Source organism: Amblyomma americanum, chromosome 10 (assembly GCF_052857255.1).
Source record: "Amblyomma americanum isolate KBUSLIRL-KWMA chromosome 10, ASM5285725v1, whole genome shotgun sequence".
Taxonomy (NCBI): domain Eukaryota; kingdom Metazoa; phylum Arthropoda; class Arachnida; order Ixodida; family Ixodidae; genus Amblyomma; species Amblyomma americanum.
The window spans coordinates 25,312,788-25,339,860 of record NC_135506.1 but is presented as its reverse complement, the minus strand read 5'-3'; the positions used below and the strand labels follow the sequence as shown (position 1 = coordinate 25,339,860).

At 49.4% G+C, this 27,073-nt stretch overlaps 1 protein-coding gene and 1 pseudogene across 1 annotated transcript in view; one reads left to right on the top strand and one right to left on the bottom strand.

Moving 5' to 3' along the window:
- Nucleotides 1–27,073, bottom strand: part of LOC144107648 (uncharacterized) — a 361,279-nt gene that overhangs the window by 272,553 nt on the left and 61,653 nt on the right. Inside the window, exon 2 of the mRNA XM_077640746.1 lies at nucleotides 15,166–15,260. The gene's annotated coding sequence lies outside the window, so the exon portion shown is untranslated. The remainder of the gene's footprint in view (nucleotides 1–15,165; nucleotides 15,261–27,073) is intronic.
- Nucleotides 17,528–17,662, top strand: LOC144108944 (U2 spliceosomal RNA; annotated as a pseudogene).

The window sequence follows — 27,073 nt, the reverse complement described above, 5'->3', positions numbered from 1 at the left end:
TGGCAAGACGCCGGTGCAAACGTAAACGAAGCGACGGTGGCGACCCCCGATAGATGCCTTCAACGTGCGGCGGCGGTAGCTTTCATTTCGGCTGCTGCTAGACCGCACCGCTAGCGGCCAGAAATCACGGAGTCTGCGTTTACGTCACTTTCACGTCACTCCGTCCTGTGACCTCATAAGAGGAAGCCGCAACGTCATAAGAGGGCGCCGAGTTTGAATCGGAGGGCGGGAAAAACTTTTTCAACTTCGAATCCAAATTTCTTTGAAATAAATGCATCTTTCGCTCCCGGACAAGCGGCAAGAAAGCCATGAAATGCCGAACTATCAGATTTTGATAACAAGAGAAATTGATAGAGTTCTCAATGTCCCTTTAAGGGCGCCCACTTGCGGAAAACTGGCGAACGGCCGGGCCTGAGTCGAGCCGCCGGCGGCCGTTCGCCATCGCTAGATATCTTCGCCGCCCGGCGCTCAGCCGCTGGCCGGAAGCAGCCAACGTGAGCTGTCAGCGCGGACCAATCAGGGCGCGACCGCGTCTGACTTCCGCCCGCTTCGACAACATGGCCGCGCCTGCCGAAGCGACCTCTCGCTTCAGCACGAACTCGTCGTTGCCGCTATACTGTGCCTCACGTTCACGGCAAACAAAAGTCGCACGAAGCTTTCGCTATTCCGAAGATGCCCGCACCACGAAATTTTAGCGATGAAACGCGCCAAACTTCCAGATCGCTTCTGGATTTCCAAATCTGCTAGGCCTAATTAGCCACCACGCGTCTGTGACGTCAGAAAGCGCGGGAAATTCAAACAGGTTAGCGATTTTGGTCCCGAAATGGGTCACAAGGAATAATTCGTCCTCTTTTTCGTCATTGAATAAATAATAGCTTAGGTGATAATGCAAAGCTGTTCGTTTCAGCATTTTACTAAGCGTATAGAATCGCGCCGCTCGCAGCAACACTGAAATCCCGCTTTCCGCCACTTGCGGTGCAGCACGGCGGTTTTCGCCGAGCCGCTCAAAGCCCGCAGCGCAAGCTCGCTCCATGTGAGTCGCCCTTTACAAGTTTAATGACAGTTCGGAATGTCGCTTTTGCCAGGAGTACATCACTCTTCCGTACAGCCAGCACTATAGCGGTGCGTTTCCGCCACCAGTGCACAAGTCACCTCCGCCGCGCCACAAAACAGGGCCAGGTGCTGATGACGCCCAGGCCGCTATTCGATATATTTACGACGCATGGATATCGTCCAGACGCGGCCGTAAGTCCGATGGCCCGAGCTTAATGAAGCACAACAGCCCTCCTTATTCTTCTACAACCTTTATAATGGCGCGTGCCACTGCTGCGCATGCGCAGATCGACCTGAGGACGCCAGATGGCGCCACGTTCCCGTCAACAGCGCGCACGCTTACGCCTACCGCGTTGGTACCAATCAACGCGTGCACAGTGGGTGACCGGAAGGGGGGGGGGGGGGGGGGGTAAGCGGTAGCGGTACTGAAGAGTGACGCAACACCGGAAAAGAACACTTCAAGCTTCACTTCAGGAGTAGCGATCTCAGCGACAGCTTTCTCCGGCAGTGGTCATGCGCATTCATTTCTGTTAGCGTTGTCATGCGCATTCATTTCTGGTAGCAACAGTCGTCTCGTTATGGTTTTTAAGGCCAAACTGGCGCCAAGGTCTCCTCTTCAACAGCGAAGCTGCACACCTTTACCGTCCAACGAAATTTTCGTGTCGTTGTCAGCAAAAAACCCAGGAGTGGAAAAGTACCGAGATATGAGACACGCGTCGTCTCCTTTCCTTAAAACTGATCCGGAGTTCCCGGGTTCGAACCCGACCGCGGCGGCTGCGTTTTTATGGAGGAAAAACGCTAAGGCGCCCGTGCGCTGTGCGATGTCAGTGCACGTTAAAAATCCCCAGGTGGTCGAAATTATTCCGGAGCCCTCCACTACGGCACCACTTCCATTCTTCTTTCACTCTCTCCTTTATCCCTTCCCTTACGGCGTGGTTGAGGTGTCCAACGATATATGAGACAGATACTGCGCCATTTCCTTTCCCCCAAAAAACCAATAGTTCAATAGTTCATTTCAAAGACCATCACTTTCAATTCTCCGAGTTAACAGCTACAAACCAACAGGGCAGAAATATATACACAGTAGTAATAATAATAATAATTGGTTTTTTTGGGGGGGGAAGGAAATGGCGCAGTATCTGTCTCATATATCTTTGGACACCTGAACCGCGCCGTAAGGGAAGGGATAAAGGAGGGAGTGAAAGAAGAAAGGAAGAGAGAGGTGCCGTAGTGGAGGGCTCCGGAATAATTTCGACCACCTGGAGATCTTTAACGTGCACTGACATCGCACAGCACACGGGCGCCTTAGCGTTTTTCCTCCATAAAAACGCAGCCGCCGCGGTCGGGTTCGAACCCGGGAACTCCGGATCAGTAGTCGAGCGCCCTAAACACTGAGCCACCGCGGCGGGGCACAGTAGTAAGACGGCAAGAAACCGTTTCGCTGCGTCTGGATCAATGCTTCCTACCAGGCGCAGGCAGACACAGGTATTTGAAGCATGAAGAAAGCGTCTGCATGGAATGTGATTTTTTTTTCGAAGGCACACCCAATGCAGTCCGCGCTGCGAGCGATACTCGACACCGGTTTTCACTTTTACGACTGGATCGGTTCGCGCGTTTCCAGCTGCAGTCGGAATTGTGCTTTCAATAAATGTCGCGGGACAAGAATGATTAAGCGAGAAAAACGACACTACGTGGAAACAACGTCGGAACAGACAGCGCACTTCCCGCCTCTCGCAATTCTTATGTGCACGGAACACCTGTCGCAAGGGGTGTCTTTGTTTTTTTTTTGCATTTACCGTGTCCTCTCTGTCGCCCGCTTAAAGTTCTAAAACGCCGTGATTGCCCTTTGCGGCTTTATGGAGTTTTACAACAGAGGAATCCTATCTATTAGGGGGATAAGGAAATAGCGAGGCGTCAGTGCTAATGCTCTGCCAATACGAACTGGCTTAGCGCTATTTCCTTATCCCCCTAGTCGGTAGGGTTCCCCTGTTCTGAACCTCCCTAGCAGCAAGCTTTATTTATTTATTTATTTATTTATTTATTTATTTATTTATTTATTTATTTATTTATTTATTTATTTATTTATTTATTTATTTACAACATACGGCTAGCCTCAAATGAGGCTGTGGCAGGTATGCGACATAATATACCACAAAAGCAACGAGTTTTAAATATTGACAACTGGAGAAAAAAAGAGCCTCAAGAACCCAACCGTTAACTAAAACATAGAACGGTAATCATCGAACAAAAGAAAGCAAATTGATACCGACATGAGCGTACAAATCCGAGCTGAAGCAATTCACGACAACAACGTGATAAGAATGAAGGGTTCAACGTCCCACAGCGACTCAGGCTATGAGGGACGCCGTAGTGAACGGCTCCGGAAATTTCGACCACCTGGGGTTCTTTTACGTGCAGTGACATCGCACCGCACACCGGCCTCTAGAATTTCGCCTCCATCGAAATTCGACCGGGATCGAACCCGCGTCTTTCGGGCCGGCAGCCGAGCGCCATAACCACTCAGCCACCGCGGCGGATGACAACAACGTGAATATAATAAATGTCACTAAGAGTAGTAAAGAGTATCACTCAGTAACTTGCGAAGAAATAAAGATAACGAAGTGGTGTTAACAACATAATCAGGAAGGGTGTTCCAGCCTCTAACCGCCAAGGGGAAAAATACCTGAATGAGTCAATATTAAACCGATATTCACTTAAATGCTTAGAATGTTTGCTCCTTGTAGTGAGTGCAGTTGAAGATAACTATTACCTGCCGTCCATTCTGAGGCCACCATTTAAAAAGAGGAAGACAAAACTGAGCAATACGAACTTGAAGCCCTTATTGATGGAAGGTCAGCTCGGTGCGAAAGTTCGCTTCGAGAACAATCATATCAGTATCGGTTGCAAAAAATTTCCATCCATTTGCGTTGGACGCTCTCTAACTTTTCTGTACAATGTTTTGTATAAAGGAGCAGGGCTACGATGCTATATTCTCGAATGGGGGACCCTATCCCCCTAATCGATAATGTCCCCCTATTCAAAAGGTCTCTAATATCAACAAAGGGAACCTCCTCTCGGGTAGATGCATGGCGTCAGCATCGCCATCGTACGTCGCAACCGGAAACGCTGCGAATGTAGCCTAGATATATGGCCGAGCAAAAACGAGGGCCGATAGGATGGCTGTGGCTATCACTGCTTCCACCCGGGAGAAGAACAAACGGTCCAGGGGTTTTAATGCAGGAATACATTGAACGGTTACATTTCCCCCTCTCTTCGTCGGCAGATTCTTAACTGCCTGTCCGTACACGCCACCAAAAAATAACTATCTCCACTGCCCAACTATCACTGCCGCGTGCAGATACAAGAGAGTTGAAAGACATACGCTCTACACAGGAATACGCCTATGTGGGAGTAAAAAAAGAGACTAAGTTGTCCGCTAACGAGTGCGCTAGAGGACAGCTTGCTCCCTGTTTACTCCTTTCTGTTGAGAGTGTAAAACGAGCACGCCTCAGAGGTCCAGGCGCTCGTCTACTAATCCGGAGTTCCCGGGCTCGAACCCGACCGCGGCGGCCGCGTTTCGATGGAGGCGAAACGCAAAGGGCACCCGTGTGCTGTGCGATGTCAGTGCACGTTATAGATCCCCAGGTGGTCGAAATTATTCCCGAGCCCTCCACTACGGCACCTCTCTCTTCCTTTGTTCTTTCACCCCCTCCTTTATCCCTTCCCTTACGGCGCGGTTCAGGTGTCCAACGATATATATGTCAGACAGTAACTGCATCACTTCCTTTCCTCAAAACCATCATCATCATTTATTTTCCCTTAAAGGCCCCAATGGGGCATTACATAAGGCGGCGGGAACAAATGGTAATAACGGGTCACAAAGGTAGAACACTAATAATAATAATAATAATAATAATAATAATAATAATAATAATAATAATAATAATAATAACTGGTTTTCGGGGCAAAGGAAATGGCGCAGTATCTGTCTCATATATCGTTGGACACCTGAACCGCGCCGTAAGGGAAGGGACAAAGGAGGGAGTGACAGAAGAAAGGAAGAGAGAGGTGCCGTAGTGGAGGGCTCCGGAATAATTTCGACCACCTGGGGATCTTTAACGTGCACTGACATCGCACAGCACACGGGCGCCTTAGCGTTTTTCCTCCATAAAAACGCTAAGGCGCCCATGTGGTGTGCGATGTCAGTGCACGTTAAAGATCCCCAGAACACAAACACAAATATAACACAATAGATTTTTTTTCCTCTCGCACACTCTCTAATATAAAAGGGAGTGCCCTAGAGGACAGCTTGCTCCCCTTTTTACCCCTTTACAATACAAGAAGCCGCAGAGTGTGACACATCGCAAACCGGCTACTAGAACATTTATTTCCCTGTCCTTTCCTCGTATGGAGCTAGCGCGTTACGAAACCTAACGGCGACACACCAGCTGGCCCCGGTAGTAGTTCTTGTAGCGCTGCACGCAATGACGGAGGGACGCAGTGCGGCTCGGTCACCCGAGGTGCCACAAGGAGCTCCGCACTCTTCCACTCCAGTGCGCGCGCGGACGATCGCCTTTCTCCTCATCAGCGTCGGTCCCCGCTGGCTCTCCGGCGATCCGCCAATCGCATCGGCCCTGTCCGCCCTCCTCTTGACATCCTTTTGTTGCGGCGGGCCGCGCACTTGATCTCCCCCCCCCCCCCCCCCCTCTTTCGGCGGCAGTCCGTCGTATAAGCTGAGCTGGTCCGAATGCTGTACGTTAAGATATGCCCACTGGCCCCGCTCTTCACTCGGGCACACGCCGCTAGACGTCAGGGCGAGCCTTATACTCGCTCAGCTGCGTAACGAGAAGCAAGAGTGGCAACGCAGTAATGCGAACACCTTCTTTCCTTTATGCATGTACGTTGAACGGCAGACCGACGACTCGGTCCAGGATGGAATCCGGTCAAGAAATCCGCAGGGTAGCGGCTGGGGAATGACAGGGCCCTCTCTGAAAGATGAATGCGTCAAGGCTTTGTCTTGTCGTGGTCTTAAGACCGGTTGATGATTATGACGATGCGGTTAAGTTTGCAACAATGATGTACGGTACGGGTTAGCCACATATGTATTTGAACACAAGCTGCGAAGTTGGAAAACAGGCGGCCTCACTACACCAGTTGGAGAAATTTACAGGGAGGCCTAATTATGTTATGTGCTGGCAAATCGATTCAATCAACAGCTAGCTGTCGACGCCTTTAACGGAAGTGTCGTCACTTACTGCCTGGAAAAATGAAAATTGGTTTGATAGCGATAGCTACATTACGGTAGCATTTCGAGCCTTCAGCGTGGCGGCGCCGCCACCCTGTGGCTGCGCAGCCACGCTGTCACGTGGTTGGTCACGTGGTGCGGAGCAGCTGCGAGACGGCGCGGCGCCGTGGCTGATCACGTGTTTCGTCACGTGGTTTGTCACGTGGCCTGCCACGTGGTGCGGAGCAGCTGCTGCTGCCGGCGGCGCGGCGCGCCGGCGAAACCGAGCTGCCACAGCTTTGCGCATGCGCCGTGTCAAGTGGGACGAAGATGAAGAAGGAATGCCCAGAGAAACGGAGCGGCGAAAAACTAACTTTGCAATTCAACTGAGCAAGTTCCACACGGCCAGCTGTAGCTATCGCGTCACTCCAGGTTTAGCCAGAGCTAGACCACCGGCAATTTTGGAGAACGGGGCCTTTAACGCTGTCGCGTTAAAAAAATTCAAACTGCAAAGAAAAAAATCAGTCCCGTGATATTCCAAAAATAAGTTTAATATCTTGGGTCCAAGGACCAGGTGCCAGGAGCTCATTCTTTTGCTTATAGGAGGCCCCCGCTCTGCTAGTCTCTGGCCAGATTCTGATTCGAAGTTTCGTGACGTGGTGGGACAAAAACTGTGATGCGGCTTTCTCGATGACGTCATTGTTCTGTGTCTTCCGAGAGCCTAATAGGATATTGACACTCTGAGGGTCTATATCGATACCACGTCCAGCATGTATATATAATTGGTTTTTTGGGGGAAAGGAAATGACGCAGTATCTGTCTCATATATCGTTGGACACCTGAACCGCACCGTAAGGGAAGGCATAAAGGAGGGAGTGAAAGAAGAAAGGAAGAAATAGGTGCCGTAGTAGAGGGCTCCGGAATAATTTCGACCACCTGGGCATCTTTAACGTGCACTGACATCGCACAGCACACGGGCGCCTTAGCGTTTTTCCTCCATAAAAACGCAGCCGCCGCGGTCGGGTTCGAACCCGCGAACTCCGGATCAGTACCTGGTGACGTCACTTTCCTCCAGCCAATGGGCAAATTTTATTACCCGCGACGCATATTTTGGACCAATGGGGCTTCTAATGTTACATATCGCATTAAAACTGCCCTTACAAATTTTTTTTGACAGTGTATAGACTGTCCACAAACGTTTGCTTATAAAGTCTATAGACTTTCTATAGAGAAACCTTACAGAGCAGTCTATAGGCAATGCAAATTCTATAGACAGTCTATAGACAATCTACAGACTATGAATAGACAAAACGAAATATCTATAGGAAGGCAATAGACTCAATAAGAAGTCAATAGGAAGTCTACAGACCATTTGTTGAGGGGTGAGATGTTTAACACATCTTCGCTCGCCCTCTTGCACGAGTTTCTAGTCCGAGGGGTGTCGTTAGAGCACTTGCTACAACACGGATCGACCGCTAACCCTGCATGCCAGACACCTTAATTTTATTCCCTGAACCCAATCCGGTCAAGACAACTTACCGGTCAAGGCACGACTTACGCGATGGTGCACAAGGTCCACAAATACTGAACCCACTCCGGCATAAAGTGCGGGTTTCCTCGAAATGCTTCTAAACGTTACTGTTCCTAAAAAGTAATAATAATAAGGCAAAGTTACCACAGTAAAATGCAGTTTAGAACATACATATGAGAAAGAGAAGACGTGGTGTACACGTGCCCGCGGTCATGGAAAGAAAACAGCCGTGTTTTCAATTACCCGGCTCCCTACTAAACGATGCCTACCGCAATTGCTTGGGCGCGTTTTTTTTTTTTCGATCAATGAACCGACTTCTGAAAGACGACTTCCTTGAATCAACTCCGCAGTGTTGAGAGAGCCGGAAAGAATAAGGTGGCGGTCTCAAAACGTTTTTTTTTAATACGCGACCAAAGCCGCGTTTTATGACTAGTTCGCCGTGCGGTTATGTAGCACTGCATCAACGTTTTCTCGAAGGTACCGGCGACGCAGTGCGCCATTAGAGCTCCGTTAATTACCTCCTCCTACAATCGCATAATTGCGCGCCAGCAGATTTCGCGCGTTTTTTTTTTCTTTTCGCGGGAGCGAAGCCCGATTAGAAACTCGACAACACTTAGATCCTGCGCGACTAATGAACACACGGACGAAATTAGGCATCCTAAGGACGGGAATGGGCCTCACTGGGTTACGAATAATCAAAGCCTGCGCAAAAAAAAAAAAGAATGAAACGTAGCTCGAACGGCACGAGTCCGGATTGTGCGGACCAAAAGCCAGCAGTCACAGTTCTCGTACCCCGCAGGAATAAAGGTGCAGTCGCCGCAACGCTACGACGGTGCGACACGAAAGAGCCTCTTTCAAGCGCGCTTGCAAAGCAAGTGGGCCCCTCCTAAGCACAGCACGTCAAGCTAGTTGCGTTCACTACAGGCTTTTCCTATTCCGACCATGGGATTTCAGTCGAATGATCCTACAATTGTTTCTTAAAAGCAGTCGTAAGCTGAACACCACGGTGATGAGCACGTAGTGTTCACAGCAGGCGAACTCGCACGCAAGTTAAGACAGGGCGCCTTCGACTTAAGCAACCATACGTTAATAAAAATATGGCTGCGGTTTAGCTCAGGTGAAACCTGGAGTGACGCGATGGCTACATCTGGCCGAGTGGAACTTGCTCAGTCGAATTGCAAAGTCAGTCTTTCGCCGCTCCGTTTCGCTGGGCGTTCCTTCTTCATCTTCTCCTTACAAAAATTTCTTTAAACAGTCTTTAGACTTTCCATAGACTTCTGTCTATAAAGTCTATAGCCTTTCTATAGAAAATCCCTAGAGAACAGTCTGTAGGCAATACAAATCCTATAGACAGTCTATAGACAATCTATAGATCTATGAGCACACACTTTTAATAGACTTTTGTCTATAGACAGTCTATAGACTATGAATAGACAAAAATAAATATCTATAGGAAGGCAACGGAGTCTACAAGAACTCTATAGACTGTCTACAGACCATTTGTAAGGGTCGTCCCTGGACGTGGATTCACTACCGGCGGCTAGGCGCGCCGCGCCGCCGGCACCTGCTCCGCACCACGTGACCAACCACTTGACCAGCCACGGAGCTCAAATGGTGCCACGCTGAAAGCTCGAAATGCTAGAGTAATGTAGCTATCGCTACAAAAAAAGTTAGGTGGGCGGTTGAAATGAAGAAGCTTGAAAGGACAGGGTGGCCGCAGATATGGGAGAGGCCTCTGCCCTGCAGCGGGCGTAGTCAGGCTGATGACGACATGATGATGATGGTGACCATAAACCAACTGCAACAACTCCTGGACAGAAAGCTGCAGGGGCAGGTTGACCAAAGCCGAGAAGTCTTTAGGCGGAAGCCGACACCACGGGAAAACAACCGCCAGTGTTACGCAGAAGTCAATAGGAAAATCAATGAACGAAGGTTCCGCTCTTCGCCACTCAATCTGCCAGCGGCCTCATCTCCCAGCTGTCCTCGAAGCCGCGTCGCAACCCTCGCGTGACCGCGGCCCATTCCGAATGAGTTTCGCTTTCCTCTCAGTTTCTCTCTTCTCATTTGCGGTTTGACTCACGCTGCACGTTTCTTCACGCTGGGAAAATAAAAAAGCTAAATAGTCACTTTGACTAACTCCCGAAACCAGTCAGAGCTATCAGAGCGTGCTAACCGTAAATCACACACTCAGGTTTAGGCTTACTGCGCATTACATGTGAAAATTATGCGAGCTTATGGCATCAAACAACCTTACCGGGCACACACAAAAGTTCAGATGCAAGAAAAGCACAAACCAGAAGGAGTAAATAATAATAATAATCTTTCTCAGTCTTATATACTCCGTAAATCTGACTCTCAGTTACGGGCTAGTGGCTCTTACCCGTGAGCTAAGACACCAGCGTTAGTTATGAAGTTGATATTGTAGAAACAGCTAAGTATACCTCACCGCACGCCCCTGCCGAAATGTTTAATCACAAAAACCAATTTATTGGCACGACAGTATGCGCCAGTTATATTTGACTTTGTCTTAGGGTTAAAGGAACGGTTACTAACCAGGCAGTAACCAGCGACCATAGCTAATAAAAAGATAGCAAGCGGTACTTTTACTAATACAAGCTTGAAGAGGGCAGTAAATAGTTAGTAAAAAGTCGTAAAACAAAGTCAGAGTTAGCATGCATCTACTACCTTTTCTTTAAGAGTACCGCTTGTTCCATCCGTATATGTGGTTACACGTCAAGGCTGCATGGCCAAGTTCGGTTTATTCTTGCGCTCTGTCTGCTCTAGAATAATCTGTTCTTCAGATGCTCAGGACAGTGTGCAATGCAGGGAGAGTGTTAAAAGCGTTCGGCGGTGTTAAACACCACCCCAGTATTTGGCAACGTGCGTCTTGGCTAAAGGCTAAGGCGCCCGTGTGCTGTGCGATATCAGTGCACGTTAAAGATTCCCAAGTGGTCGAAATTATTCCGGAGCCTTCCACTACGGCACCTCTTTCTTCCTTTCTTCTTTCACTCCCTCTTTTTATCCCTTCCCTTACGGCGTGGTTCACGTGTCCTACGACATATGAGACAGATACTGCGCCATTCCCTTTCTCCAAAAACCAATTATTGTTAATATTATGGTTCGAACCCGACCGCGGCGGCTGCGTTCTTATGAAGGAAAAACGCTAAGGCGCCCGTGTGCTGTGCGATGTCAGCGCACGTTAAATATCCCCAGGTGGTCGAAATTATTCTGGAGCCCTCCACTACGGCACCTCTTTCTTGCTTTCTTCTTTCACTCCCTCCTCTATCCCTTCCCTTACGGCGCGGTTCAGGTGTCCAACGATATATGAGACAGATACTGCGCCATTTCCTTTCACCCCCAAAACCAATTATTATTATTATTATTATTATTATTATTATTATTATTATTATTATTATTATTATTATTATTATTATTATTACGCGTCTTGGCTGGCTGCAGCGGCGCGGGCCGTACATGCGCAAAAATAAGAAAAACACGAAACAAGGCAAGACGCAAAAACAAGGAAGAGTGATTGAGTGAGCGAGCGAATGAGTGAGTGTGAGAGGAAGTGAGAGAGTGAATATGAGTGCATGAATAGGAGAGAATGAGTGCTAGTACGAGTGGAAGTGAGAGTGAGTGTGGGTGACAGCGTGAGTGCGAGAGTGTCAGTGCATGATTGAGCTAGTGACTAGCTGAGTACGTGCGCGTGAGTGGAGCCAGACTGAGTAAGGGTGAGAGTGTGATTCAGGGAGTGAGCGCAAGTGCGCGAGGGAGCGAGCGACTTAATTAATGACTTCAGTACATGAGTGGAAGTAAGTGAGTGAGTGAGTGAGTGGACATGAAAAATTAGCTGTGGTTTAAACTTTGCTTAACCCTCATGAGAAACGAAAGCTTCCTTTGCATGGCACACTGCTGATAGGGCAGTCCGATGGGGCAGTTGCCACCTGCCACAGTGGGCAGATTGTGATGACGTCGCAGGTCACATGACCTGCCAGGTGACATCTGTCACGTGACTGCACTGACGCTGTCCTCTTGAAAACCTAGCACAGTGAAGCTTTCGCTTCAATAGTAATGTAGTAATAATAATAATAATAATAATAATAATAATAATAATAATAATAATAATAATAATAATAATAATAATAATAATAATTGGTTTTGGGCGAAAGGAAATGGCGCAGTATCTGTCTCATATATCGTTGGACACCTGAACCGCGCCGTAAATGGAGGGATAAAGGAGGGAGTGAAAGAAGAAAGGAAGAAAGAGGTGCCGTAGTGGAGGGCTCCGGAATAATTTCGACCACCTGGGGATCTTTAACGTGCACTGACATCACACAGCACACGGGCGCCTTAGCGTTTTTCCTCCATAAAAACGCAGCCGCCGCGGTCGGGTTCGAGCCCGGGAACTCCGGATCAGTAGCCGAGCGCTCTAACCACTGAGCCACCGCGGCGGGTCAATAGTAATGACCCAGGGAGGGATTTTGGGTGGCTAAGTGAGTGCGAGAGCGAATTGAAATACGCCTAATAGCAGCCAGCGCTCAAAGCCCGTTATGCCAAGCTTCGAAAGCACTGCACGCAACTAGCCAGCGTAGGAGCGTGAATGGCGACTCCGGTCGTAAGCGTTCCCTTAATTCGCATTCCCAGTGGACGCAGCACAACTTGTACGGTACAGTCCACAGGCGTGTTATTCCGGGCGCGCGATTTCACAGCCCGTGCACCGCTCTCCCTCGTGTCTTTCGCGAGGAAATCATTAGCTCGTGGAGCGCGAACGCGTTTACGAGGCAATTCGACAAAAGGTGGCGCGCGAGTCGGCTAATGGCGCGAACCGCTCGACTCACGGCGGAACGGAAACTGCGCGCGCCGAACGCCTCGAAACTTGTAAGCCTTGGTGTATACGAAACTTCGCGACATTCCGAGTTGATACAACGAACGCTAACTTGTAACTTGAAGAAAAAAAATAAAATCTCGAGCCGCGTGCGCTGGTTCCCGAAAGCGATAAAGAAGGATGAGATTGGATGTCGTTATTAGCTCCAAGGATGGGCAAATTAGCAGCGGTGGATATCTGCGAAGTTGTGCCGGTCCCCTTGGAGAGTTGGAACGGAAAGTTGGAACGAGTTCAATGTTTTGGAGCCGCGAACGTTCCGTTAGTTGTGGCTTATACGCGATAAAGCTGTTTCAACGACGCAGCGATAAGAAACTTCGAGGCGAAGTCGGGAGGCGTATTCTGCGTAATTTAAACGTCAGGTGCTTTCCCTGGTCGCTACATTGATCCGGATACATTTACAAGAATAGAGGGATGGATAGCCCTATACCATACTATACTGGCACCGTGCACACCTTAAAGTTAAGAAGAAAAAAAAAAACGACGGTTATACACTTTCGGAATTGACAAGCATCAGGGCATAACTTCGCGACAGCTCCCGGCCGTGCTTGAATTCTCACAAGCTTATATGTACGACAAACAGCAGTGAATACACTACACCAGATTAAGCAGCTTTTACAATCCGTCCGACGCGATTAGGTTGATTGACAGAGACCGGATCTGATAAGGGTGGAGAGAAAAACGCCGTCTTAAGCGCATAAAAAAGGAGGTGAATACTTGGTGTACTTTTGGGCTCGCTAAAAATGAATGAATAAATGAATGAATGAATGAATGAATGAATGAATGAATGAATGAATGAATGAATTGCGTCGCGCTAAAACGGTCGCCAAAAGCTATTATTGCTGCTGTAAGATGCCGTGCCGGGGCGAAGCAACCTGCAGCTCAAGGGCGTCATTACGCGTCTTTCCAGACAGCACTCCCATTCAGAGCTAAAAACAGCATTCGACTGTCACTCACAACTGAAATGCGATAGAACTTCTCGCGGTTTTCGCGCTGTTTAAAAAGAGATTTGTGACCAACTAAACATATATGCGTATACAGTTAGCCGCAACATTAACGGGAACAGTCAGTTCGCACACAAGAACCAGTTTTATTGCTATTTCAGCACTTCAGTTTAAAATTCCCTTAAGCATTATTCGCCTGCAGGATAACTTTTCGAGAAAAAAAGGTTGAAAAGCTGCGCACAGTTTCGCAATAACAATTGCTTTGACTCCCTTTTGCACTGTCGCTAAGTGTACACCCCTTATAAAAACTTCTTAAGACAGTCTACAGACTGTCCATAAACTTCTGTAATAAAGTCTATATAATCTGTATAGACGAGCCCTAGAGAACTGTCTGTAGGCAATGCAAATCCTATAGACGGCCTATAGACAATCTATAGATTTATGGTCATACACTTTTAGTAGACCTTTTCTGAGGACAGCCCATAGACTGTGAGTAGACAAAAGTAAATATCTATAGGAAGGCAATAGAGTCTATGAGAAGTCTATAGACTGTCTATAGATCATTTCTATAAGGGACCCGCAGTCATAACTCCATGAAACGCGACTGGCAAAGAGTCCGGGACGTCATATTTTCGATTCATTCGCACACCGTGAAACTTACACGCTGAAAGTTGAGCGGCAGACTTGATTTATTCGATAGAACAAAATATAAAAACACTCCGATTTACTACGTGGGGCGGTAAACGACGTTTTTGAAGTCGCCTCCGCCTACTGTGCGCATCGAGATATGTTTAATCTTGGTTAAAGCGAGCTGGCACAGCCGGTATATTCCAAGCTGCATGCAAGGATGGCCTCGAAATCAATGAGAATTTCAGACGGCGATCTGGAGCACCTCTCCGAATGCACGAAGGAGCGAGATGTCTGGGGAGTCCAGGCCTACAGGGACCATACCGATGCGGACCAATCAGAATTAATAATAATAATTGGTTTTTTTGGGAAAGGAAATGGCGCAGTATCTGTCTCATATATCATTGGACACCTGAACCGCGCCGTAAGCGAAGGGATAAAGGAGGGAGTGAAAGAAGAAAGGAAGAAGAGGTGCCGTAGTGGAGGGCTCCGGAATAATTTCGACCACCTGGGGATCTTTAACGTGCACTGACATCGCACAGCACACGGGCGCCTTAGAGTTTTTCCTCCATAAAAACGCAGCCGCCGCGGTCGGGTTCGAACCCGGAAATTATAATAATGCTTGACTCAAATGCCGTTGCAAGCTCTCAGTCGCCCCTTGAAATGCGGTTTCGCGGTGTAAAACAACTTGCGGCTGATCGCCATCTGGAAAACAAATTTTTGACCTCGGTTAAATTTAGCTAGTACACCCGGTATATATCGGGTTGCATGCGAGGACGGTCTCTAAATTAATTTTCTCCGCTATTACTCCGTTCCACGGACTTTTGTCTGCGGGTCACATTGCTTTCGTTTTTTTTTTATACAACAAAACTTGCAAAAGAAAAAACGAAGCCACTGGACTCACCGACTTAATCCACAGATCGAAGCCAACCGCGGACGTTGGACGTCTCCCCGAGTGGCCGCCACTTTCGCGCAGGTCGGTAGGCGTGACGTCAGCACCTGGCCGAATGGCGCAGAAGAAAAAAAAGAAGGGAAAAAACGCAGATGAAACTGTTTCTCAGATGTCGCCTCGTGAATTTACTGCTCTACGCGGGTTTCGTCAAGGAGGCTGATGCAAGCATCGCCCAAATGTTTTCGGCGCGAAACCCACAATATATCATTTTATAGCCCGCAACTCTGCGGCAGCTATAATAGCTGCCCCATGTTTGCGCCGCATTCCGCTGTAAACGCAAGTGGCCACGCAGCCCGGTAAAAAAAAAACAATCCTCGGTTCTTCCTTCCCTGTTATTCCTTTTTCTATTTTAATTTTTTTTATCGAGCCTTGTTTTCAACACGCGAAATGCGAGTCATTCGCGAATTAATCAAAAGCACGTAATTACTCTTGCCCACCGGCGAGTTGATGAAAGAGAAAGTATGAAAAAGAAAAGGAAACACGGAATGGCTGTACGTCGGTACCAACCACTGCCACCCGCGTAAGATATATACACACGGGCGGCTGGAAAAAAAAAACTAGAAACGTGTCGCAATTCCAGTAATTCCCAAACACCCGCTCGTGGTCGTCGTCGCCGTAGCCAATCACTTTGTTTACGTCCATACCCGGGTACATCCGGATGTCCAGCGCGTCCTCCACGCTCCTGCGCCTGACGTCGAAAAGAACACGCGCGCATCGGTAAACGGCACTTTTTCATCCACCACCACACCAAAGCAGCTCGCCCATTTAATTTCTTTTAACCCGTATTTTTTGCTTCTCTTTACTTACTTCTCGGTATCCCCCCCGCCAACACACCCACCGCTACCAGGCGGTCGTAAACAGCTGGAGCAACGACGCGAGCGGACGCGCCATTACTCCTGCTCGGTCGTGTTTTTCGGTCGCCGAGTTCCTTTACTCCTTGCTCCCCCCCTCGCCCATTCCATTTGCCCGCTCCCTTGCGTCGCCGTACCACCGCGTACGACGGACCAAGAGGCGAGCCAGCGGCCGCCTTAAGTTATGGCACCCCCCCTCCGCGAACACGGTTGAAAAGACACGACAGCACAAACTCCACACCAGGATGGGTTACTACTAGCGCCCCGTCGTCGATAAGAAGGCGCGCACCATGCAGGCAGTGCCAAGCTGGAGCCTTTTAATTTGTAGCGAGAAGCGACCATGAGAGTGTATACATGCAGGCAGCATAAGGATATATGAGCCCGGGAAAGGGGCTTGAGGGAAAGGTTAACCGGGGCCACGCAGTACGCCCACGGGGTCAACGACCAGCAGCGTCAACATCCCGAAGACGATGACGCGCGTAAACAACACCGGGATCGCCTCTGCGAGCACTACGGTAACCCCGGCCCCTGCTGGGTGAAACAGTAGGAGGGAAAACATGTCAGCCGCGGTGCATTAACGTCGGCAAAGGCATGACAACACCGTGGCTCGAGTGCTGGCAACGGCATGAGGAGGTGGGAGATAAATGGCAATACAGCGGCATCTCATTTCTGCAGGCGCGAACGCGAATTAATGATGATTGTGCATGCGTGTGTGTCAGTGAGTGAGTGAGTGAGTGAGTGAGTGAGTGAGTGAGTGAGGTGAGTGAGTGAGTGAGTGAGTGAGTGAGTGAGTGAGTGAGTGAGGTTAATACAGTACGGTAAGCATATATCGACTTCGTGCTAAGCCTGTAATACGAATCATTGATAGGCAAACATTACTTGCACCCTATATGAGTTGCCACCAGGACCTGAAATACGTTTTAAAATGTTTGAAAAAGTGAAAAGACCGCCATACTGGACGACCCCGCCACGGTGGCTCAGTGGTTAGGGCGCTCGACTACTGATCCGGAGTTCCCCGGGTTCGAACCCGACCGCGGCGGCTGCGTTTTTATGGAGGAAAAACGCTAAGGCGCCCGTGTGCTGTGCGATGTCAGTGCACGTTAAAGATCCCCAGGTGGTCGAAATTATTCCGGAGCCTTCCACTGCGGCACTCTTTATTCCTTTCTTCTTTCACTCCCTCCTTTATCCCTTCCCTTATGGCGCGGTTCAGGTGTCCAACGATATATGAGACAGATACTGCGTCATTTCCTTTCCCCAAAAAAAACCAATTATATATACATGCTGGACGTGGTATCGATATAGACCCTCAGAGTGTCAATATCCTATTAGGCTCTCGGAAGACATAGAACAATGACGTCATCGAGAAAGCCGCATCACAGTTTTTGTCCCACCATGTCACGAAACTTGGAATCGGAATCTGCAGCCAGAGACTAGCAGAGCGGGGGCCTCCTATAAGCAAAGGAATGAGCTCCTGGCACCTGGTCCTTGGACCCAAGATATTAAACTTATTTTTGGAATATGGCGGAGTGCTTGGCTTGGAACCACTCTGGCACGGGTCGGCCCGGTATTGCACTGCCTCCGGGATCGGCCCAGGTCATATTAGCGCGCGTATTTTCTTTCATCTTGGCTCTCCTATCCTTGAACTCTCCTACTTTCAGCACGGCAGCGAGCGTGGCTCGGCTTGAGCCAGTAGGCAGGCCCGTGCTCTTTCCTCTTTCTTCTTATCAGCAACAGCAGTAGCAGCAGCAGTAGCTGGCATCTTTATAGCTGCTTCAAAGAGGTTGGAACAGCTCGTCTGTACTCTCAGGTGGCGTGACAATCCGCAAACCTATAAATTACGTAGGCCTGATACAGATATCGAGTTCCTTGTTTTCAGCGCTTCCTACTCAGCCGTGTCGGGCCTCATCCCGCAGGCATCGCTGCGTGCGACTTGAGCACAGCACAGACACTCGTACGTCCAGATATACTGGGACACTACATAGTCGCGTACAACTCAAGGACGAAGCGGCAAATGCCGCTCAAAAGAGTCCCTCCAGCAAACGGCGTCGACCGATTTTCCTGACGTCACTGTTATTCCAGGATTAATCATCTGTCAGGCTGACGTGAGGGAATTAGTAATCATTCAAAAGCCACGACTGAATCGTTGAGTAATTAAGTGAAATGAGAGTTGCGTCAGCGAGTGCAGTGACAGACTGAGTGATTGCGTCAGTGAGTCAGCGGGAGACTCACAAGTGAGGCAATGACTGAGTGGGAGATAATTAGTGAAAAATTCAAGGAGTAAGAGACTGACCAAGTGAGTAGGCAATTCAGAGCCGCTTAGTTTAAAACTTAATGACTTACAGAGCAAGAGAGCGAGCCAGACAGTAAGCGAATATCAGTGATTTAAACGAGCGAGAGATGAGTGAACGGGGTAGTGAGACTACAGGTGAGTGAGCAAGTGAGGGGTAGTGAGCGAGTGAGGATGAGCATAAACGCCCCGGGCGACAAGCTTAGCTCACTTTCACTCCACTTTTAAAGCAGTAATGCCGGGAAACCCACGCTTAGGCAGCAACAAAAAACCGAACGCTAGCGTAAGCTTAACATTCACGCTACGCGTATGGAAGCCCATATTCAGGCACAGCGCTGCAGCCGGCGCCAAGCCACACGGATAAAACCGGGCTGCTTCGGTACAGCGGAAAAGAAGCGAGAAATCGAAGTTAATGCGGGTAATCTTCTTCTTCGTTACTCTCATCAAAACAGTCCCGCGGCGCCGGCGTTTCACCCTTTCATTCACGCGTGAAGGAATGTGGCGCGTAAACAAGCCGCGCGCGTACACCGGATGCGTAAGAAAGATCTCCCCCTCTCCCCCCGTCTTCAAGATCGCGCATTGCGTTAGAAAGCGAAACAGGGGAACGAACTAGAAGAAAACATAGACAGAAAGGACAGAACGCGGGAAGAAAGAAGCGTATAACGGCGACTGCCGCGCAAGAAAAGAGCACGCCAGGTGTGAAAGCACATGGCGAGCCCGGCGAGCCCCAGTATACGCAAGTGCGCATGCGCGGCAGACGACGTTCGGAACAGGCACGCATGGCATGCTGGGGAAACCGACATTGCAGACGTCGCGTCTACGTCTTCTCCGCGGGAGGTTGTCACTGAGATGAGCGGTGGCGTCGCAGTCGTGTTTCGAAGCCCCTCGCCTCTGACGTCATCCGCTCATCCGTAGTTTCGAAACTGCCGCGACGCGGGAGGCCGAGCAGAATACGTCAGGTGTAGAGAAGGAAAAGAGTGAGAGAGTGTGGATAAATGAGCGAGCGAGTGAATGAGTGATGGGAGTGAGTAGGTGGAGGCCGGGTGGGGGAGACAGAACATGAAGAAATGTGTTTACAATGCCGAGGCTTCACAGGGCAACGACACTGCTTTGAAACTTCTTGCCAACAAAAATATACACTGCGCTCAGGACAGTCGCGGGGATAACTAGGAGCACGCTTAGGCGATCAAACTCCTCTCACGTTTTAATAATAATAATAATAATAATAATAATAATAATATTAATAATAATAATAATAATAATAATAATAATAATAATAATAATAACTGGTTTTGGGAAAAGGAAATGGCGCAGTATCTGTCTCATATATCGTCGGACACCTGAACCGCGCCGTAAGGGAAGGGATAAAGGAGGGAGTGAAGGAAGAAAGGAAGAGGTGCCGTAGTGGAAGGCTCCGGAATAATTTCGACCACCTCGGGATCTTTAAACGTGCACTGACAACGCACAGCACACGGGCGCCTTAGCATTTTTCCCCCATAAAAACGCAGCCGCCGCGGTCGGGTTCGAACCCGGGAACTCCGGATCAGTAGCCTCTCACGTTTTGTCAAACGGAAATTAGGAAGTGTTTTTAAATGTGTTATAGAACTCCATCCGTGCTCCTCCCTTATAACCCCCCCCCCCCCCACCCCTCGTAAAAAACAAAAACCTTCTTGCCCCCACGTCCCCTCTGCGGAACTCGTGCGAAAAGTTCCAAACACAGGACACTCTAAACAGAAGAGAGCAAAAAGGAAGTATAGCTGTACTACAGCGCCTTCCCTTTTATAAAAAGTAAGTGCGCCAGAGGTCAGCCTTACTCCCTGTTTACACCTATATAGGCGTATTCGAGTTCAATATAGTGCTCCGCCTTATCTTGAACGCACCTGTACGTGTTATGGTGAAAGCATGTCCGCCCCTCATTTCCATTACCGCCAAAACACAAGCGAATACATACGTGTACACAAATACACAGAGACGTGTTAGCTGCTTCGAACCCGACCGCGGCGGCTGCGTTTTTATGGAGGCAAAACGCTAAGGCGCCCGTGTGCTGTGCGATGTCAGTGCACGTTAGAGATCCCCAGGCGGTCGAAATTATTCCGGAGCCCTCCACTACGGTCACCTCTTTCTTCCTTTCTTCTTTTACTCCCTCCATTACCCCTTCCCTAAAGGCGTGGTTCAGGTGTCCAACGATATATGAGACAGATACTGCGCCATTTCTTTTCCACCAAAAACCAATTATTATTATTATTATTATTATTATTATTATTATTATTATTATTATTATTATTATTATTATTATTATTATTATTATTATTATTAGCTGCAACAGCTGCAGCGTTAGCTATGTAGTAACCATTCAATCGGCCAGTCAGTACACGCGAACCTCGAAGAGCCCCGCGCACCCCGTCGAGAAGTGTTCGCCATCGTGTGAGCAACAGCAGCGCCCGAAAGCGCATGTTCGGGCTCGATATATCGAACGAAGGCACGAGCATATGGAGAACACTAGAGAACGTGGCGCGTCACGGGAACACCCCACCACGGAACACAGTCACGGCGACGACATACACGCGGAAGCGGAAACTCGCGCAGGCTTCCAGACAACACTCGTCAGGCTTGCTCACACGCTCAATCACTCCCCCTGAATCGCTCGAGAGCTGCTCGCCTGATCGCGTACTCACCTGTTCCCTCATTCACTTCATCGCCCACTAGCTTGCTCATTGTCTCGTACGCGTTCGTTTAAATGTTCACTCTCTTCGATACGTTGCTGACTCTGCAAGTCGCTCGAGAACATATTGACTTACGCATTCATGCACTCCAACCATCCTTGACTCGTTTGCTCAATCATTCTATCACTTATTTCCTTGCTCACTCACTCACTCATTGATTTCCTTGCTCACTAACTCACTCACTCACTCAATCAATCAATCAATCAATCAATCAATCAATCAATCACGCATTCATGCACTCAACCCATCATTGACTGCCTAGCTCACGTGTTCACTTACCTATTAACGCGCTCACACTACCGTTAACTCGCTGCCAATTTTGCGCACTCACTCACAAATTCATCTCTTGAAACTACAATTGATTCGCTCGCTCATCCACTCAATCGAATTTTCACTCAGGTTTTGGTTGACTAGCTGGATCATGCACTTCACTTCATCGTTGGCTCTCTTGATTGCTAAGTTCTTTCCTTATTCACACACTTATAGTATAACATTATCCTTGACAGACACGTCTGGCCACTCGCTGACTTCGTCGTTGATCCCTTGTTCACTGACAACACTTTACGCCAACTCGCCGGCCAATTTGCTCCCTCCATTGATTGGGCTCTCCGTGGTCACGTGATCTACGTAGCTATGGCCCAAATTGACCAAGCTATCTCTATAGACTGTGACCTATGCGGTAACGTGATCTACGTAGGTCTGGCCCAAGTTGACCCAAATCTCTCAGTAGGTCATGTCCTCCTTGGTCACGTGATCTACGTATGCCTGGCCCATGTGGCTGGGGTTAGTATCCGAAGAGTGAGCGTTCTTATAGACAAAAAAGGAAAAGAAAAGAGGGGGGCACTGTACAGCTGTCGTCGTCATTTTTCTTCGTTACGAAACGAAACGAAAAATGCAATATTTTCCTTTTTTTTTCTCGCCAACATCGAGACACACCTCAAGCGTGGGAGGCTGCCTTCCGGCTGCAGATTAATAGCCCACTCTACACTGCCGTAACCACCATCGTCGACTGTTACCCGCACAATAAATCAAAACTTCTACGCGACTCCGTTTCCCAACTCGTTCCCAGCAGAGTGGAATTAAACTACCAGCGAGATGTAACGACTTCCGGACCCGTGCGGTTGACTCTCGCAAGCGCGTGAGGACGGCACACATTTTCTGCAAGCCTCGCGCTCCTCTCAACTTTGAGGAAGCTGCGAGACAAGGAATAAATACGCGAGTATCCAAGAGTGCCTACCTGCACAGCTGCTCGGCCTCCTCCCCACAAAATACGACTACGCGCGTCTGAAGAGGAAACGATTAAGTACAAGAGAAGCCCTTACGAGCGCACTCAGCTGCCTCGAGGTGGACGCACGAACAATCAGATAAAAAAAAACGAACACGAACTTGGAAACCCAGGACGTCATAGTCGATCAAGACGCGCAGCGTTACACGCATCAGGAAGATGGTGGGGTTTTTGCTCCAGCCCTCGTCACGAGATACCCCACCGTCCACTCACAGTCGCTCGCGGAAAGGAAGATAAACTCTTTTTCTTGCCACATAAGTCTGACGCGGAGCAGCGAAGCGTATATTCCCCGCGATAAGAGTATCGTCTCGTCATTCTCAAAAATTCGAACGGACTGACACGACCGTCAAGTGGACGGGGGTCAGAGAGATGCGATAGAGCACGGCCAACGCTATAGAGACACCATTGTTGGGGATAGCAGACGGCCAACGCCTGATCTCTCCCAGACAACTAAAACGTCGCAAAAATAATAATAAAAACAGGTCTCACGATAAGAAAGATGACGACGGAAGGAGCTCTTTCAAGGAGCAATGGAAGAGGATGAGTAATCATCGATTGCCCGCACCTGTTCTTGTAGTATCGCGGTAATTGCATGCACTATACGAGCCTCTTATGCTCGCGGACAACTTTCTGTGGCAGTGCAGCAGAGGCTAGGAGGGAAAAGGGAAGACTCCCCATGGCATGGGAACAAAGGCCCGTTTCCTTGTCTTTCCTGCCTATGGCTACCGCTGTACATTCTAAACATGAATGCGCCTTATATATGAGAGTAAAAATGGAACAAGCTGTTCTCTAGCGCACTCTCTTTTACGAAAGGGAGTGGGCTAGAGGACAGTTTACTCCTTTCGGTTTAGGGTGTAGTGTCACAGAAAGTCGGCCGCAAGTATAGATCCTTCATGGGCTCTCCGATAAAACCTATCATTGCTCGCCGCGATAGGAAACTGCGCCAAGCTTTTCGATGCAAAGGGTCTCCCAGTGGTACGAGCATTACTCTTTTCGAGCGCATCTGGCACACGCTATGCTGATTATTCCACCTGCAGGTTCAGCAAAGAGATTTTCAGGCGTGACTTGAAAGAAGCGTCTGTGAAAACATAAACTGGCTATCTCTATCCCTTCCCAAAAGTAGTCTCAATCCATAGGATCTACAGGTCTTCCGGAAGTTGCACCTACAAGAGAAACTATAGAAAGGACACTAAGTAAGGGACAGAAGAATATAGGACTTGACACCCGCTGCGCCTTGTCACCGAACCTGCACTGCGCATTACAGAGCGCGGCTTTAAACGATGTAACCACGAAGCAACAATGCGCACACCTCATCTTGCAGCCATAGTCGATTCTGACGAAAATCCGGACCCGCAATTCCGTGGTCCACTACGTGGGTTTTCCGGTGGGCTGTCTACTCCACGGATCTGGTCGATAGGAAGCGCTGTAGTACAATGGTGATGTGTCCGGCTTCCAGGCAAAAGCTACGCGTTGTAATGCTGCGCTCGGACGCATCTCCTTTCAAACGCTTATTTATGGACATATATATCGAGGCTACGGGCCGGACAACGAACATCCGTAAAGAAAGCACTTGAAAGGCGCCGCTCTCGTTGGTCTTAGGCAAAGCGGAATACCACATATAGTTGTCAGCCTCTGCAGCACTGCACCTAACTAGCTGGGAGCAGCGTGGGAGACAACGCGCGATACAGATTACGAGACCGTGGGAAATCGTCGCCGCGTATCTCGGAAAGAACGCGCGCGGCGCACACGCGCAGAGCATACGGCCGGCATGTCCCGCCGAGCAAGTAGGCGCCTGAATGCGGGACGAGGGAACATACAGCAGAAATCGCGCGGACTCAAAATGCAAGTCGACAAAGTGGAGACCACGATTGGCGCGCGTGCATATGGGACGCGGCGGTCCGCTGCCAGTCGCGCTCGATGTCCCAGCTGTCACATGTGTGGCCAGGGGATAGAACGGTAAATCAGCGCACCGAAGTGTCCTGCGTGTCTCAGCCAATAAGCAAAAGCCGATTGCCGGCATCAACCACCACCACTACCCGCCGCAGATTTGTCTTTCTCTGTGGATAAACCAGCGTCTGACACCTCTGACCAACCTAGTTTCTTGTTGGACTGCGCACAGTATCTTAAAATTGTGTGGACACAGGAACACCCACCGTCACTCCTTGCTAGACTTAATTTTTTATAGCGAAATTTATTGCCGCAGGGCATCAATAATGGGTGAAGGTGTGATGAAATATGTAGTAGTGATTAAATGAATGGAAAGAGGCTAGCTGACTTGATGGAAGTCCAGTAGAGAACGATGGTACGGTCCCTGCGTCCAGGCAATGTATGAAGCAGGGTTGCTTGGTGAAAGACCCGCTACATTCAGGTACCGGATCCTTATAGGCTTGAGAGCTGGGCAGCCCCACAGCAAGTGATGAATGTCGGCTTCAATTTCCTCGTGTTTACATATCGGACACCCTGACGGAGAAAGCAATTCTCGGTACTGAGGCCACTTCCGAGTGATGGCTGGTCTGAGGGCAACCCCGACCCGGATCCTCCTAAGCGCAACCTCCTCTGCACGGGTAAGACCGCGGGGGAGGGTTACCGCACACGGAGGGTTGAGAGCACGTGTGCGGCGCCGGAGGAGTTCCTTTCTTGATGAAAAAAGGGTAAAGTTGTCCAAATGAAGGAGCCGAAGCAGCGATGAGTATGGATTCGCAAGGCGGGTCGCTAAATCCGCCTGGCTTTGAGCGGTCAGCAGATCCCATGGGACCCACTCAATACGTACTGGCTGCGGGATGCTAGACTTAATTCAAGGAAAAAAAATGAAAGCTCTTCCCTTATATGTAATTCATCCTTTTCGAGCCCTAAGATAATACTACACGTTTTCTGGAGAAAGAGGGAGAACTTGACAGGAAACGGACACCGAAAGTGAGTCGTACTCGGCCGGCTTGCTTAAATGGTGTACGGGCGACCGTTGTATACACCAATTTCCCATGCGAGTAACCAGCGCGGCGTCGCCTGAGCAGGTGACGAAGGTCAAAAAGTACAAAACTCTAACGGGAGCAATGTTCAACAGACAATACACGTCGAGGGTCCACGCACACCTTGACAAAAGGGACGCAGTTTAAAAAGCGTCTTCCACGAGACGACCACAGAATTAGAACGCAGAGAGTCCACAGCCGCCGACAGAGCCATATTAAGCCGCACAAGGCACCACCGCAAGCATGAGTTTGCACTACTACAGTCGGATACAACTCAAGAACAAAGCGGCTAATCCCCCACAAAATACCTTCCTCCAGCCAATGGCGTCGGACGATTGTCGTCAACCTTCTAGCTTGACAATGCAGAGAGCGGCGGGAAAATGCAAGGAGGGGACTATCGCCTTCCATCTGCCACTCCCTGCATCGTCACGCTAGCAGGCTCATGAGAATTGGCCGACGCCACTGGCTGGAAGTGGGTCCTTCATCGGGTAAAAGCCGCTTTGTTCTTGAGTTGTGACCACGGTTGTGGCCGACTATAGTTCATATATACTTCCGGGATGCAAACAGGTAGGATTCGAAACAAGACGAGCAGGATCAGATAGCCGGGAGAAAATGTGCAAGCATTGCTCCAGGTTGGGGCTTGGCCGGTGTCACGCCGCCAACAAAGCGAGACATCAGCGCGGCGACAGAACAAAGGGGACGTGTCTCCCCGGCTGAAAACACAAGGAACTGTCGGCGTGGCTGTCGCAAACCAAAACTTACAATCTTAGGGTCGTCGACCAGCGAACACTGCCAAGTATTACCCGACCACCACGAAGCAGCAGTATAAAGTTGTAGCCCCCCACACCAGCGCTGGAGGGGACAAAAGAAAACAGTAGTAAGGGTCGCAAACAGACAAACATCACCGAACGATGACGGAGCAGACAGAAAGGGTTCTTCCTCTTTACGACTATAGCCGGAGTCGAAAAACATTAAAACAGAAGGGCTCGGAACAAAGCCAACGCTGCAGAATCAGAAAGGCCAATATGGTGAGCGGGAGGGAACTGGGAGAAAAAGAAAGGCAGAAAGGAACTGGAAGAACGAATCGCGCCAACAAAGCTGGAAACAAGGGGGGGGGGGGGTGATGCGAGGCCCAAGGTATATTTACTCACGGCAAACGACCGACCCACCAGCGCCGCCGCCAACCAGCCGCCCACGCCCTCATATATATATACTGGCGCAGTATATAGAAGGCGGCGGCGTTGAACGAACGTGTAGCAAGCGTTATACACACTTGGCAAAGCGGCAGCTACGAAGCCCCTTTTCATTTGCGTCATATCAAAACTGTGCAGTGCGCTGTCAAAGCGTGGGCTTGCATCAGGGGGCGCTGGCCAGGTGCGGAGTCCTCCCCTGGCCAGAAAGTCAGATCGAAGCCAGAACAAAAACAAAAAAAAAAACTTCTTGCGCATGCGCGACAGCGGCTCTCCTATTGGCTGACTGTCGTGACGGGCCAAACAGTCACAATAACGGTCTTACGTATACGAACACGCCTCTGAATTGCAGGCGCAGGCCCCCAGTAGCTTCCGGGGCGCGCTGCACGGTTTTAGTGACGCAAGGAGTATATAGCGGCCCTTCACGCGAGAATAGGTAACTGACTGCTCGGGGCGCGCTAGTTTCAACATGTGCCACTTCTTGTTGGTGCGGACAAATAAACGTGACTCAACTACGGGACTGAATAGAGGCCTAAAGAAGAGGCAGGAGACAGACAC